General features: G+C 36.2%; 1 pseudogene; it reads left to right on the top strand.

Moving 5' to 3' along the window:
- The window catches only part of LOC116122835, a 42274-nt pseudogene that overhangs the window by 19189 nt on the left and 6799 nt on the right, over window positions 1–16286 (top strand).

Raw genomic sequence — 16286 nt, 5'->3', positions numbered from 1 at the left:
TTAATCACCATATTCCTTTCAAGCAGAAATTTGTCAATAGACTCTACACGTGAAGTGCCATGAACATAGGCAAGTAAAGTGGGAGGTTCGTGCCCATAGACAATTTCGAATGGCATCTTTTTGGTGGAAGAGTAGATGCTTGTGTTGTAACAATATTCCGCCCATGGAAGCCAAATCGCCCACTCTTTGGGCTTAGAACTCATGAAACACCGCAAGTACATCTCCAATGTCTTGTTGACCACTTTGGTTTGACCGTCGGTTTGTGGGTGATAAGCCAAGCTAAAATTGAACTTAACTCCATTTAATAAGAATAAATTCTTCCAAAAAGAACTTGTAAATACCGAGTCACGATCACACACAATAGACTTGGGCATGCCATGAAGTTTGAATATGTGATCAAAAAATGTTTAGGCAACTGTGGTGGCCGTGTAAGGGTGTTTAATGGGAATAAAATGGCTATATTTGGATAATCGGTCAACGATTACAAAAATGGTAGAGTTACCCCTAGATGTTGGCAAGCCACCCACAAAATCCATGGAAATATCTGTCCACACATGACACGAAATTGGGAAAGGGCTGAGTAAATCTGCTGGCTTGACTTGGTCCACCTTTTTTTTTGACAAACATCACACTCTTGGATAAATTTTCATACGTGCCCCTTCATGCCTTTCCAATAAAAAACTAATTTGAATCTGTGGAGAGATTTGTGGAGCCCTTCATGCGAGTTGGAATGGAATTCCTTGATTATAGGAATAATCAATTCATATGTGGGCAAGAGATAAATCTGATCCTTAAAGAAAATCGATCCTCCCTTGAGTAGCCATGATCCCAATGCTTCTCCTTCCTTGATTTTCTCCACCAAATCCTGCGAATGGGGATTAGTTGAAATCCCTGATTTTATAGGATCCACCCAATTAGGAATAGGAGAAGATATTGCATGAATTTCAAATTTTCGAGAAAGGGCATCTGCGGCTGAATTTTCCTTGCCTTTTTTGTAGTGAATTTGAAAATCAAATCCCAAGAGCTTTACCAACCGTTTTTGTTGAGCAGTCGTAATAATGGTTTGAAATCAATAGAAATTGGAAGCTTTTTTGGTATGTTCGGACAATAAATTTGGCTCCTAAAAGATATGGACGCCATTTTTAGACTGCCTTAACTAAGGCTAACATTTCCTTCTCTTATGTGGATAATGCAAGATTTTTTGCCATGTAGAGCTTGGCTAAAAAAAAGTAATTGGTCGGTCTCCTTGCATGAGCATTGCACCCAAACCCATGCCGGAGGCATCCATTCCACAATAAATGGTTGAGAAAAATCCAATAGAGCAAGTATGGGTCTGAATGTCATTGCCATTTTTAATTCTTCAAATGCTTGCTCGACAGCAAAACTCCATTTAAAGGAATCCTTTTTGAGTATATTTGTCAAGGGTTGAGCGATGATCCCATAGTGGTGAATGACTTTCCGGTAGTAACCGGTGAGGCCCAAAAAACCTTGCAACCCCTTCAAGCTAGTTGGTTTGGGCCATGTTATCATAGAGGAAATTTTCTCAGGGTCCATGGCTACCCCACAATGAGAAATCACGTGACCCAAACAGCCTACTTTTTCTTGTCCAAATTGACATTTTTCACGCTTGACAAAAAACTTGTTAGCTTGCAAAAAATGTAGCACGCGCCCCACACGTAATAAATGATCCTTCCAAGATTTGCTAAAAATAAGAATATCGTCAAAAAATACTAAGACGAATTTACGAAGAAATTCCTTGAATACCTCATTCATGATGCTTTGGAAGGTTGTCGGTGCATTAGTGAGAACAAAGGGCATCACTAAAAATTCGTACTGGCCTTGGTGCATGTGAAAAACTATTTTCTCAACATCTTCCGAGTACATACAGATTTGATGGTACCCCGTCCTCAAATCAAGCTTTGTAAAAAATCGTGCACCATGCAGTTCATCCAATAATTCATTGATAACGGGTATGGGATATTCATCCTTAATGGTAATGTTGTTGAGTGCCCGATAATCCACACAAAGCCTTCAAGAGCCATCTTGTTTTTTGACCAATAGCACAAGAGAGGAGTATGGACTCGTGCTAGGCCTTACCACACCGGATGACAATAGCCCCTTAATCATTTTTTCAATCTCATTTTTTTGGTAATGGGGATACCGATAAGGCTTGACTGAGATTGGATTAGCTCCCTTTTCCAATGGAATTTTGTGGTCTTGAGATCGCTGAGGTGGCAAGCCTTGAATCTCTTGAAAAATGGTCAAATGTTGATTTAAAATAGCCATTAAATCCGGATTTAAATTTGTTGCCTCAACGCCTTGCTTCTCTCTCAAATTTAAGGAATTGACTTGCAATAAAAAGTTCTTTTTCCTTTCCGCAATAGCTCCTCTAAATCACGATCACCCATGATTTTATTGCTAAGCCCTCTTGTCCCACGTAACTCTATGGTTTTCCCCTCCCACCAAAATCTCATCCATAGCTCATTGAATTCCCAAATAATTGGACCCAGGTTTTTAAGCCATTGAGTTCCAAAAATGGCATCACATCTTTCCATTGGTAAAAGGTAAAAATCCACGTAGAATTGAACCTTTTGCACTAAAATAGGGAGCCTTTCACATAATCCTTCACTTTTCATTTTATTTCCATCCGCCACTTAAACCAAAAATTCTCCTTTCTTTGTAGGATAAATTCTCATTTTGGTAGCTAATTTTGAATTCAAAAGGTTATGAGTGCTACCAAAATCCACCAATATTGTAACCACAGAATCTCCAATTTTTCCAAAAAAATGCATGGTCTAAGGTGCCACATTTCTTGAAATAGCATGAAAACTAATTTCGAGAATCTTCTCTTCTGCTTCTGCTTCTATGGTAGTCTCATCCAACAGCTCATCAATAGAAGAAAAAATTCCTTCTATTAAAAATAACTTTTTGCAACGATGGCTCGAGGAAAATTTTTCGTCACAATTGAAGCATAATCCACACGTCCTCCTTTCTTGCAACTCAGCCGGACACAACCTCTTCATGGTAGGGGTACGAGCTCGGGTAAGAGATGCTGAGGGTAAGGGTGTATGTCCCATGGTGGATAGAGCTTTCTAAGGTTCCACGTACCCTCCCTTCCGTTGGTCATACATACGAGACTCATAGAGCCGTGCAAGACCGATATCGACAGACAATGAAATTGGATTACATGCTTGCACGTCCACTCGTATTGCCTCCTTTAACCCCCTCACAAAACACCCAATTTGTTGTTCTTCGGACAAATGGCCAGCTACAAACTGTTGGAGTAGGTGCCCTAGAGCGAATCAATTATTGTAGAATTGACTCTTTGTAATAATGTTCATTAATCAATAATAAAAGGCATCTTATTCTATATCGCGTAAATCATTATTATTGCAATATGTATTGATATATGTCATTAGAATGGTAGAACCGTGACGAGGGTATCAAGTGTTTCAAATCTTGATAGTGAGAACCCTATGAATACATATGGTGGCCATTCTAGAAACGTCCGTAGCCCCAGTATTATTATGAAGTAAGGGCACAGATAATACGATAAGGCTATCATAGTGTTGAACGACCCTGTCGAAAGGTAGTGACTGATCTCACTTGTCAAGGTTGTTTGGTGACAACCTGGTATAACACATGAGTGCTTACTGTAGGCGATTACACCGCAGCAAGTTCACTGGATTGACCTACCAGAGGATTCCATATGGATGGTAACCCTAGTATCTATGGAACAAATCATCTAACGAATGGTGGTGCATGTGATCCTTAGACTTGAGATCACCAGAGCGTCTTGTGCACCGATTGGTGTAGTTTGACACTAGCCTAACGCAATTCTTTTCAGAGATGTCAATACGGTGGTGATCATGGTTGTTAGTATCCTAGGATACCCGATACGTATCATATGATACGATTCGATACAGGTTGCCAACGATACGTATCAGAGGGTGTATCCTAAACCATTCGATAAGTTGATATGTATCCTACGATACGATACGTATCCATTCGTATCCTTAAAAATATCGATATAAATCGATATGATTTTATTAATTTGGGTCAAATATCCAAAAAAAAAATCGGATCGAAACCAGGTCACCCAACCCGATTCACTAAAACTTGTCCAAATTTACCTATTTTGCATGGAGAAAGTAAAGAGGAATATATATTGCCCATTTTACATGATAATAATAATATAAGTGGAGATATAGATATTGACATTGATCTTGATCTTGAAATTTTGTGATTAATTTTGATTATGTAATACCGTAATTTAAAGTCAATAATACCACAAAATTCTTTAATTAATCTTGGGGATTATATTAATTTTTAGAAAATTTTGATTATTTTATTATTTTTTTTGAAAAAGACGTATCTTACGATACGATACGATACGATACGATACGCGATACACGATTCAAAAAATTAGGTTTTCGATACACGATACGATACACGATTTGATAACCATGGTGGTGATTGGCTGCATCAAGGAGTGTATCAAGACTATGGTGGATTGACAGAGGATTCATCACTCCCGGGTATGGGAGAAAGTTATCTCACGGCGCAATTCAGTATATGGCAATGACACTAAAACTGTGGCCACAGTGGGATTGAGTTGTTGCTCTATCCAGTTTATAATACGGGTCATTGGTCCAGAAACTGAATAAATAATATCGAGAGTAACCGAAGGTTGACACTATTTCTATGCCTTCGTCTCGTCGAGATAACGTATGATGAAAGGATCGAATTGCACGGTAACCATATCGTTGACAGGTAGCTACTTTGCTGAATCCGAATCTATCGGGTGGCCATGATGCCTTGCTAGGGGCCAATCTTGGTCTGTGTATTAGTGAGACGATTAATTGGTGTTAATCGCAATACTATACACTGCCGATATGATGAGGAGCCTAAGGGTCACACACATAGAAGACAATTTAAGATGCAAGAAGAAAGAAGGGCGTTTTCGTCTTTTAAGGCGAAAGGGTATTTTGGTAATTTCACAGTGCAATTAAATTTGCTGAGGTCGTAGCCTTTATTTAATTTGTTAGAAAAATTAAATAAGTGAAATTACGTTTAAATGTGTGTTCGCACATATTTAAATATATTATCATTATTGTTAAATGTTAATATATATTTAAATATATATTAATTGATTTTAATTGAGATAATGATGGAAAATAAAATAAATCAAATTGGGAGTGTTTGGCAACATGAGGCGTTTGGGTTGGAGCCCAAGCCTATTCCATATGGGATTAGGGCAACTTAATTAACTATAAAAGGAAAAGTGTGTGTTAATTAATTTAATGAATTGATTTCTCTTGAAATTAAAAACACACACAGCAGCCCCATCTCCTCCCACACCAGTTTTGGGTTTTAGCCTAAAATCAATTTCAATTGATTTGCTTTCTTCTTAATCTTGAAGCCAAAGAGGATCTAGCAAATCCCTCTTTGGTTCTTTTGAGATTGTCTTTGTGTGGACTACTTTGGTTCGATCCTTTACTTGGATCTTTAGCATAACTTTTTTTTACAAATTTGGAGGAGCCTCCAACGTGCGTTTGTTTTCTTTAAACTCAGATTTATTTTTCTGCAAATTTTATTTAATATGAATTATAAAATTATACCCTTGATCTTGGCTCATGTAAACGATCCTGTTATATTATTTATTTTTGTTTCCGCTGCGTATACGAGACCGTTTACTAACACAAACGATTGAAATCCCTTTGGTAATCGCGGATGCTTCCCGTTTGCTTAAGCTTGGTGAGATTCCCCAAAAAAATTTGGTATCTTGAAGGCCTATATCGTAAATGCAACTTGTACTTGAAAACTTTCCAATTGATGCCTTCTCGCCGATTTTTGAAACATTGATACCACAATTGGACATCCCCGTCCAAGTGATAACTGGCCATGGGGAGTTTTTTCGCCTCTTTTGTGCCTTGAAACTCAAAAAATTGCTCCACTCCACAAATCCACCCGGTTGGATCATCCATGCCATTATAGCGTGGAAAGTCCAACTTAGTGATTTTGGGTGGAAGAGAGCCTCTCCTGAAAGGCTACGATGGGGCGCACGAGAGGACTCGGCATCATCGTCATGTCCTCCACTACGTGTAGAAAAACGAGCAAACATGCTCTCCATATGTTTCAAGAGACGTTCTTCACTAGCCTTCACAGCTTGTTGTAATTCCTTTTAGCCCGCAGCCAAGAGCCAAGCTCATTCTCCACTTGCTCGAGACAGTGGTCGGACATGTCTGGCTCTGATACCAAGTTGTTATGTGCCAGAGTTTGCAACCTTGTAATGGGTTTATGAATGGGTAGAGAACAAGGATCGTCCTTGCGTACTCTACCTATGATGGAATTTTGTAGGACACTTCGAGGAATCCTAGGCCTCCTTAGTTGGTTTAATTTGAGAAAAACCACAACTCCAAATCAACACAAGGTTGAAGATAATACTGATCAGATAATATTCATTCTTGGCCTCAAGCTATTAAATAGCCGAACAACTTTTGATGGAATAGGCAATAACCCATTCTTACAAAAAAGGAAAATTACAATCGCATAATTCTAGCAAAAATTTATTGAAAGGAAATAACATTGATTGAAAGGAGATAACATTAATTTAATTATTGATGGTAAGCATCAATCACTCCCATCCCATGATTCTTGGTCCCTAACAGTGACGAACATAGTTTTAGAAATAGAAGAAATCAACCAGGTAGCTAAGCATTGATCCAATTTTTTCCATGTGATGTACTCAGCATTCAATTGAAAATCTTGTTCTAATTGGTTCGACTTCTTGACATTAAGATAAGAAGGACATATCTTTTCTCTTGTTACAAAGCCATCTAAGTCATAATCTACCAATGCAAGAAACGCCTGTGATTTCAAATAGACGTAGTTGCTTTCTCCCAATTTAACTGAAATTGTGGGAAAAGAAGCCATGGTTGATGAAATTGGACTAAGATGCCGTATTTTCAATTTTGTTGTCAATCTTGGTAATTGGTGAGCTAAAGTTTAGATTTTCCATTAACGCTAGTCAATAGGCTCTGATACAATAACACGATTTGATAAGCTATGACGAACACAAAGAAAATCTAGAATATATAAAAGAATACAAGGCAGAATTTTTTAGAGTTTTCAACACTTATGGTGCGTTTGGTTCAGGAAATGTTGGATTACTGAGAGTATTAGATTACTGGAATCTTATATTACCTTGAAGATTACTGGAAATCTTTAGGAAAATGTGTTTGGTTAGTTGGAATAAATTGGTGGATATGTTATATTAAGGCTGCGTTTGTATAATTATTTTTATCCATATTTTGAGTCTGATTTTGGGAAAAGTGTTTGTTTTATTATCTACATAATAGAATCCTGAAAACTCTTTTCCGACATTTTGCTGACAGCTTTTTGACCTTTTTGAATTTTTTCTGCAAACGCGTTCTCTTTTCTTCTTTCATGCCTTCACCAGTTTTTTTTCAGTCCTTTTTCACGGTTCGTCATTTCTTCTTTCACTTCTTCATTTCTTCTTAGTACGGATAATAATAAGTAAGTATATTGTGATCGTTAAAACGGGATAGAATATGGGTGAAATGGAGAAGAACCGAGTTAACCGCAATAAGGTATTATAGACAATATGAAGACTGTATGAGATAACATAACGAATATACTGTGGACAGCACAGTGGACCATGTCGTAGTTGCTAATCGAGTATACGTGTAATAATGATGGTAAGGGTTGATAATTAGTATTTTTGTCATATATGTATTAATGTGATGTTTTTAAACAGTTGGATTAGTACTTGAACTTAATATGAGTTTTTGTTTTTTAATATATAAGGGTGACAAAATTACCAATAAAATATTTAATATTATTAAAATGTAACTTGATAAGTTATATATATAACAATACATTATTTTAACAAAACACAATAAAATATTATATTAATAAATCATTTATATAAAAATATATTAATCAAATATTCAACACAAATATCAAGGTCAAAATATTCTTCCAAACATATATTCTACAAATTCTATTCTCGTAATCATAACCCTATCCAACTATCCAATACTATCCCCAAAATCCTATCCAAAATAATAAATCAAACGCACCCTAATATATTTGGTTAGGAGAAATAAATTGGTGGGTTTGTTATTTAAATTACTTAATTGCCCTCTTTTTAAATATTAATATAATATTATTTTTTTTTATTAATTTTTAAATAATCTTTTTAACCCCTAATATTTCAGATTTAGCTAAAACACCCTGCTTATATAAAACTTTGATTTATAACAAAATCACCCCCACCCCCTGCCACCACCGCAACCCACCGCTGAAAGTCACCAGTTGAGATGGGCGTTTGCCCCGGCCCCGCAGGGATCCGTCCCGACCTGGCCCGAATGGGCCGGGGAATCCCCGAAAAAAACGGGGATAGGGCCAGGGATGGTCCGTAGTTATGTCCCCGCATTCGTGGATAGGCCGGGGAAGGGGATAGTGCAATCCCCGGCCCGCCCCGCCCCGGACCGCCCCATCCCCATGGAGCCCTGGCCGCCCCGCTTTTTTGAGAATTTTTTTTTTTTTTATGTTTCCTTTACAAATTTGTATATGAAGTTAAAGTTTAAATCATAATTTTAAGTAATGTATCTAAATTTATGATATATATTTTTATAATATTTTCTAATGGTTGTATTAAATTTATAGAAAAATAATTTAAACGAGAGAGTTTAATAATTAAATATATGTATTATTACTTTGTGAATTTCACAAAATAATAATACATGAGACATGGCCCAAAAAAAAATTTAATTAGATTATTACAATTTACAAACCAATATAAGAATATATACAATTGCTTAACAACTTACAAATTACACAAATTCAATTATCCTTGTAATTAATTAATTAATCAATTAAATATGATGTTAAACTTAATCAAATAATGGGATTTGTCCCTTTCACAAATGGACTAATTTTATTAGTTGTAATGGAGATAGTGTTTTATGAATTAATTCACCAATTTATCTAGTAAATTATGTTAAGATTGAATTAGTTATGTTAATTTCATGAAAAATTAATTAATTAACATAGCTAACTAAACCTAAGCCTCCATACAATTGAATAACTGAGCAATTTACCTAATAAATTATGTTAAGATTGAATATAATTATTGTATTAATTCTTGATTTCTTGTTGGAGTTGTCTGAGTACTCTAGCGGCAGCAATCCAACATTTTAACTTTCCGTAAATGGGCCCTGGCTTTTTCCAGTTGTTCAATGGCCCCTCCCTGCAGTTCTTTTGAATTTCAAATAGTATTTAAGATCTTTAGTTTTCGATTATCTAATAAATCACTTAATGAAAGTAGATTATCGTTCCAGCTATTCAGAAATTGGATAACATTTAACTTTAACAAGTTGTTAAGAAATTGGAAATATATGGTTTACAAGCTTTTTGAACTGTGAATGGTATAGACGCATAGTTGTAGCAGTGTAGCCTGAATGATGATCATATTTTGTTGCTTTGAAATCCATGAGTATGTTCCAATTTTTACCAAGAAATTATTATTCAACATATTCAATTATTCATATCAGTTTGCTTTTTAAATCTTAATTTAAATGTTACAAGAAATTGTTAGACTTTATATTTTCTTACCTTAACTTTTGCATTTTTAATGAATTAAGTTAATTAATTATTGAAATTAAACAGTCAAATTGTTAAATATAATACTTATCAACGTATTAGTCTTTCACAATTAAAATAATTAATTTTACGGAAAGTTTTGATTTACACGGGGCAAAAATCCCCGTTCGGGGGATAAATTCCCCACGAAGCCCCGGTTATCGGGACGGGGATGGTCATGATTTTGTCTCCGCGGGCCGGGGATGGTCATGAGAAAAATCCCCGCCCGCGGGGACAGGCCGTGGATTGTCCTCAGAAAGGGTAACGGGGACGGGCCCGGGGCATGGGGTCCCCGGCCCGCGCCCATCTCTAGTCACCAGAAGTCACCTAGAGTCATTGTGAGTAGCCCACTATGACCGAAAGGCTCCACTATGGTTGTCTCTAACCATATTGATGGGTGAAAACACTCCAATCGGAGTAGATCTGGCCATCCAAATCCACGACCTTTATCTGCCATATTTGGGTGAGATATGGCCATTAACGGCAAGATACGACCATGGATCTTGCCGTAATAGATCTAGCCATTTCTGGCCAGATCTACTCTAACATGGCTATTTTCGGCCAGAAATGGCCATTTTCGGCCAGAAACAACCATATCAGAGCCTCCCAACGACTCTCGCTCATTTTTAAAAACTTTGGTGACTTTTCGACAGTGGTTAGCCCACAATCGACGGTGGTGGCTGGATGGCAGTGATGGTCTGTAATTTGTTTTAAATATAAGGATATTATTATCCAAAAACTTAATTAAATAAAGGTAAAATTGTAATGATGGATTAATGTAAATTGATTTTAAATCAAGGGCATGATTGTTGTAGCACCTAACTTTAGTTACTATAGTAAAACGGAGGGCATTTGAATTCGTCATCATTATGCAAGGATGACGTGTTTGACATTCTTCTTTGTCTGTGATTTTTATGTCATCAATTTTTATTAATTTAAGAAATAAATTGTTTTTCTAATATATTTATATAAAAGCTGTAATTGAATATTCCATGAAAGAATATGCACTGTCATAACAACTACCTTAACCTAAGAAAGCTGTCAACGGCATTTCACAACTGGACACCAGTAAAGTTGTGATGAGCTTGCTAGCATTATACACTGGTTTAATCTTGCTCATATTACAGTTTGCAAAAAGAAAATTTACCTTTTTCTCTTATCTTTTAATCTTTGTGTCATTGATATCTGATATTCCAAGATCAACTGCTTTCTGTAAGAGGAGGACTGAAAATATCTATTTTTTTCCAATTCTGGTCATAGTAATCAATGTAGCTTTCAACTATATATTGATAAACTCTAAGATGTCCATGTCTTTTTCTGTTCTTGGAAGATTCTTGGAGAGGCAGATAGTCACAATCAGAATTATAAATGTATTGTTAACTGTCATAAGAAAACAGCCCTCTCTACCCCTCTAGGGCAATTTCTCTTTGTTTTGTGATAATATCTATCATTGAATTCTCTGAAAAATATCATAGCAAGAAAATTTTCTAGTACAGATTTCTTTTAAAACACTCGAGGAAATAAACCAAGAGAGAGGCTTGAAGTTCTTAGAGATTCCAGCTTTCGTACACTTAAATCATGGCTACTTTCAGAACACTATCAACTGGAGATGTCATTAGGGTTGCAATAGCAAGATATCTCAAATTTTATTCCCACGGCTTTGTTGATCTGTCTTGGCTGAACCGTTTCTGTGGCAGTGTTCCAGGAAATTTTTCTGAAGAGGACGTCAAAGATGTGGAACTCATGTATTGTCTATTAGTTTCTGCTGAGAAAATTGGTAGCCTACAATTTGATAGTGCTAGCACATTCCTAAACCAGTGTGAAAAGTTTTCTTCCAAATATGGTTCCTCAGTTCAAAGAATTGTACACTATTTCACTGAAGCTCTTCGAGAGAAGTTTGATCGAGAAACTGGGAGAATCACATCAAAGGGAGCGAAAGGTGAAGAAAATATGTTGTTATATCCAGAAGTGATGGTGGTAAATTTGAAACCTGCTCTCCTTGCTTGTTTCTTAGAAAATCCCCTTCTATCAAGCTACTCGGTTTGCAGGAATGCAAAATCATTGAGAGCGTGGCCGCGGCAAAAAGAGTTCATTTGATTGACCTTGAATCAGAAGTGGAGACAATGTATGTTGTTGATGCAAGCTCTTGCAACTCAACATGAACCTCAAGTGGATTCTTACAATAACTGCAGTTGGAACGACATTGAGGCATGAAATTGAGGAGACAGGCAAAACGTTGGCATACTTTGCTAAGACTTTAAATTACCGTTTTCATCAAAGTTGTTATGGTGACCAGCCTCAAAGATCTCATGAGAACTTATTGAATTACACAAGGGTGAAGTTGTAGCTATCCACTCTTCTATTACACTAAATCATATGATTAGATTGCCCAATTGCTTGGAGTCTTTAATAAGAGTGCTTAAAAACACTAACTCAAGTGATGGTGGTCACTGAAATTGAAGCAAATGATAACTTACTATCTTTTGAAGACAGGTTTTTTGAAGTACTTTTTTACTACAGTACTTTTTTGATTGCATGGAAGATGTGTATGGCGCGAAGTGATCAAAATAGGGATGTTGAAGAATTATTGGGTCAGGCTATTAGAAACATTATTGCAAATGAGGGCGAGGAGAGGATTGTTAGGCACATGAAGTTGATGCTTGGAGGGCATTTTTCAGCAGTTTTGGGCTTGTTGAAACAGAGCTTAGCATGTCGTCATTGTATCAGGCAGAACTAGTTGTGAAGAATTTTGCTTGGGGAAGGCAAATCTTGTACATTTGAGAAAAAGGAAAAAGTCTATTGTGGATGGAGGGATCACCACACCTTTCTCTCTCTGTTGGAAGTTTCATTAAGATAAGGGAAGGATTTGTAATATGAATCTGTGTATTTCTCAAAAAAAATTTATTTTGTGGGAGTCCAAGAATTTTTTGAATGTTGTATCAAATCTACCTTGAAATAGTACCTTATAAGTTGTATCAAAACTTTTGTTTTCTTTCTGTTTGCAATGAAGAGAGTATATTCCCTAATTATGAAAGATTTCAGAACATTTTTCCCATAGATTTACTTGTTTCCATATGTTCAAATATCTGTTTTGGCCCTGCGCCTTAGCCTCTGTGGAGAAATTCCTCTGGAAATGAACCAGAAGCTCAGAAATTTATAAGCCATACGTTGTCATGAATTCATATTATTAATGGCCTGAGAAGTGAGAACAAGCCCATTAGACAAATCAGGAAGTTTCTCATAAGACCCAGTACAGTAGCAAGGCAACCGTGGACACGAACAAGCACTTACACGAAGGTCCCGAGCTTTTGACTTGTTGACTTGTGGTTCACCACGTGTTTGGGCCTGGTCCACTCTCTGTCTATAAAGTCTCTGGGACCCATTATCTCAAACTCAGTTCTGTTTTGTTTCAGTTTCAGTTAGAAGAAACACATCAGAAAAAAAATTGGAAGGGAAGACTCGGAGAAGAGCGGGATGATCGACACGTGGCTGAGGAAACACCGTCTCCTCTACACTGGAGCGACTCGGCATCCTTCATCCTCAGCATTCGTGATGGCACCGTCGATCTCTCCTCCTTCAAAACAGGCTAGTCTGTTCCGCAACTGCAAGTTAATATTATAACAAATTTACAATTCAGTTATTTAGTTTCAAATTTCTTGGTGCAATTCAAATGACAGGTCAAGATTATTTATTTGTGGGAGTTTGCTCCATTTGTGGCAAGCGTTCTGGTGAAAGCATGGAAAGAATCAGACGACAGATATGGTGATACAGAAGTTATATTGGGAGGACTGGCCTCACTAAATGATGAAGTTGAATGGTTCAAGAGAGAAGCCTCCAAGTGGGGCGGTTCAACTCTCTAACATTGCTCCTCCGAAAGCTAACGAGAATTACTGCAGGTAACACGAATGTTTATCTTTATCAAAGTTTTGTCTCTGGTTTGATCATTGTTTAGCTATAATTGCTTTTGATTTTTGTTACTGAATAAGTTTTTCATTTAATTCAATTTTCTGCTTTTCTTTTACTGTATAAATCAACTATAGAATTTTTTGCTTAAGTTGGTGATACTGATTCAGATGTATAGAGATTGTGATAAGATCTAGTTACAGAATAAAATGAAGTATCAAGGCGGAATCATCACTGATATGGGCTTTATTGTAGTATTGTTATTTCGTTAGCATATCGAGAAGGTAAAAATGTGGGGAATGATTTCTTTCATATGACATGATTCCAATGTGATTTTGATGTTTATTTAGTAATAAGCCTACCGTTTGTGTCATCTTTTAATTAATTGAAATTTTAGTCTACAAAACATGAGCAACACTTTTTAGCCACATTTATAAATGAGGTTCTTGCAATGGTTTTCTGTAGACCGTCAAAACATTTATTCTTTCGCTATTGCAGATCTGGAGTATTGATGAGCCCAGAAGTGGGATTACTGTGGCTATCACTGCCTTTTGGGCCATTGAAGCTGTCTATCAAGAAAGTTGCTCACTGTCTTGAAGGGCGCTAATACCCCACGGGAACTGCGGGAGACTTGCCAAAGATGGGGCAACGATGGTTTTGGTCAGTACTGTCTCTCTCTACAAAAATCGCACCGGCGCCTGGAAAAGCTTCAGAAGATGCTCGACCATGGACGCCTCAAAGGAGGTCCTAAACAAAGCTGAAGTAGCTCTCATTCGTGTCATGGAACATGAAGTCGAATTCTGGAACATGAGCCGTGGAGGTTCCTGAATACTAAAAAAGACTTCACTTCAGAAACTAAACGTTAATAGGTCAACTCTGAGCTGCTTGTTCTTTTACTCATTTGCACAAGTACTAAAATAGGCTATGTTGTGGCATGGTCTGAGATATGTATATTAATTTGTTACTATATATAATATAAGCTTTCCTCTAGTATTTTCATTTACCATCTGCGTTATGTTATATTACAATTTTACTGATAACCTCTAGGATTATGAGGAAAACATTTCAATATGCTACAAAGAAATCAACTGCAGGAAGCAAAAAGCAAAAACAAAAAACAACACCAAATCACAAATTATTGATATAATACTAACAAAACAACAAAATGAGGACATCTAACGAGAACTAAGACATGGACATCCAGTTGTCATTGAAGGCTGCTCTGGACCGTCAACTTGCCATGGCGATTCGATAAACAACCAGTCTGCTTCAGCCTGGAACTCATGAAAACTGAGCTCAAGCTATTCAAATACTCCACCAATTGCATTTTTCATAATTCAAAGAATTGTTTCTGATAACAGTAAGAGTCCTTTGAGTCAAGTCATTGTATACCTTATTGTTTTCCACGATTTGTTGCTTCAACACGGCGATCTCAGTAACCAAATCTTTCATCGTTTCTCCCTCTTCAGCCTCGCCGTTTTGCAGATTCCCGATTCGCACTGCATCCTCTTCCTCTTCTTCTCATCCATCATAGCATATCGAGCTTCCACATCAATCTGTAAACTTGTACGTGGAAGAGAGGACATCTTATTGAGACCTTAATTAACCAGAAATTTATACTAAAAATAGATTAAATTAAAACTTTCAATTACTGGGTATACAAATTTAGTAAATATAAAGCAGAATGAATGCTTAAGATTATTTCACAAGGTGAAACAGGATTAAAGAGAACCCATAGAACCAATACAAAAGCACAACTGAAACTGAATGGGAAAAAATATTTTGGAGAAGGAGAGAGAGTTCATATCATATCAATAAATGCTAAAATCTTCGGAAAAACCTGATCAGAAGCAGATGTCAAGAACAGACTGAAAGCAAATTTAAGAAAGAAGAAAGATTGCTGTAGAAAGAGAAAATGGGAGGAGGAGGGCCTAAAACATTGGGGAGGGGGGTATTATATAAACAAAAGGTGGATTGGTAGTTGAAAAATTAGCAAAAATAAATAAAAAAAAAGTCAAGAGATTAAAAGAATCTTCCTGAGAAGAGAAATCGTGTCGTGATTTGCTAATTGGTGTCTCTTCTGTTCTATTTTCTTTCTTTTTAATTGTGGATAATTATTTAATACTACCAATAAGAAAGTTAACTTTCAGATGCCCCTTTGTATTTTGTATTTACAGCTGGTACCCAGTTTCCTTTATTTAATTAATACATGGGGAAATTTATTATTCACACACTAATTCCCCAAGGTTTCAGAGAATTATGGAAATACTCATATTTTTAAGAGATTATTATTTGACCCCCGAAGTTTGTGATAAATGATAATCACATGCTGATGATAAAGATGCTAAATAAAAAGCCTTTCCCTTGAAGACAATATATAATGTCTATTTTGCATTTGAAGACAAAAATAAGTCTATAATTTCGTATTCTTTTTCCAAAAAAAGTCAAATTTTAATAACAAAAATAAAGAAACCATAAAAATAAAAATGAAAATTTTAAAGCTAAAAAAAAAAAAAAAAGCAACATTAAACCACTGTCTATTTCAATATACATATTTATGTAAATTTAATATATATTTTCAAAACTATAAATTAAAAAAAAAAAATAAGTTATAACAAAAAAGAATATGAAATTTATTCTAACACAGACTTTATCTATGCACATTTTTTTATCAAGCACGTTTTATAAAACTGTTGAACCCACAATCTGAAGTA

Source organism: Pistacia vera, unplaced genomic scaffold (genome assembly GCF_008641045.1).
Source record: "Pistacia vera cultivar Batoury unplaced genomic scaffold, PisVer_v2 Contig138, whole genome shotgun sequence".
Classification (NCBI taxonomy): domain Eukaryota; kingdom Viridiplantae; phylum Streptophyta; class Magnoliopsida; order Sapindales; family Anacardiaceae; genus Pistacia; species Pistacia vera.
The sequence above is the reverse complement of the archived record's forward strand: the minus strand, read 5'-3'. Positions and strand labels throughout refer to the sequence as shown.